Raw genomic sequence first — 1489 nt, forward strand, 5'->3', positions numbered from 1 at the left:
AAGCCTACGCAAACACCCTTTTTTTCGTAATATTGAATTTGGAGTAGCCGGTCACACGATGGAATCCTTAAGGGACACGTGTCGGTTCATAAACAACAAATATTCTCGCATGGAGTCTCGTGGGCCTCGTGAGTTAAGAGGTGAAGTTTTGTGCGGCAGAGATGAAATCCATTGCTTTTTAATCGGACGTCTAAAAATGCGGTTTGATATCTAAAGAGATTGTCTTTTGGAAGTGTGAAAAATATTGGAAATTATGGTTTTGTGGTCACCTTGTTGGGGAAAATGGGCGCATTACTTGTCCCGTGGGCCACTCAAGGAAGCAATTTATATGCTCTCCAACTATTGGGTGTTAAATGGCAGTCTAAGGAAAAAAAAAATTAATAGAGAAGGAAAGGGAAGGGTGAGTGAGTAGTAGTTGGTGTGAAGATAATAGGGAGGTGTAGTGTTAGGCTTATGATTTTAATGTTATACATTAATTATGGTTTGATTGATACGGATTACCACAAATTATTTTTATTTTTTCAATAATTGTTTTTGCAAGAATAACTTTTTTTTCAAAAAAATGGTTTCTGAACATTGTCAAGTTATTTGTACAACATGAGAATTGGAACTATAGTGGCTCGACTTGACGATAATGGCCTTTCAACAAGTGGAGTCAACAACCTTCAATGTGGGCTCCTTACCAGCAAAATTTTGGTTACCAAAACACGTAGTCTTCTCGAGGAAAGACTCAACGCAACTTTTGGGGGTATGTCAATCAACATTTTCACAAACCCTTCAAGTTCTACTAAGATGGGCCAACAGAATGAACTGGGTTGGCACATTATTCAATCTATAGTGGTGAAAATCCTTGTAGATAACAGGGAATGGCTTGGCTTGATCTTAAAGCTATGAGATGAAGCTTTCTTCATGAAATGGAGTGGACATCAGTCGACCCTAAACCTTACTAAAGACTAGGTTGTTGTTTAATGGGGATACGAGTGCATTATTAAAACCTTGCCCAGCGGGTTTTACTTAATCATCCATGAGCATTATTGTAAGGAAGCTAGAATAATGGAAAATGAATCCTACATGATGCAAGGGAAGGGATTCTATATAAAAAATTGGATCCTAAACTTTAGCCCAAAGATTAAAAAACATGGACACGGTTCCAATCTAAGTTAGACTCTATAATATTCCCTTTGAATTCTGGAACGAAGATACACCCGAGGTAATAAGTAACAAGTTAGGTACCTTTGTAAAAATGAATCATGCAGTAGAGAACAGGGATTTTAGTTTGTATACCTGGATTTGCATTCTTTGGTTGGATACACATCCTCTACCTGAAATGATTGAACTCAATACAAAGGAAATGATTTGGAAACAAAAGGTTTAGGTTGAAACCATCTTCCAATCATGCAAGCATTGTAATGGAGATGTTCATTCATTCGAAGCTTGCTTGATTTCTATCTCTAAAGTTATAGCAAACAGACTCGAAGTGGTGCTACAC

This window comes from Cupressus sempervirens, chromosome 5 (assembly GCF_028749045.1).
Source record: "Cupressus sempervirens isolate cs-2001-9-10 chromosome 5, ASM2874904v1, whole genome shotgun sequence".
NCBI classification, from domain to species: Eukaryota; Viridiplantae; Streptophyta; class Pinopsida; order Cupressales; family Cupressaceae; genus Cupressus; species Cupressus sempervirens.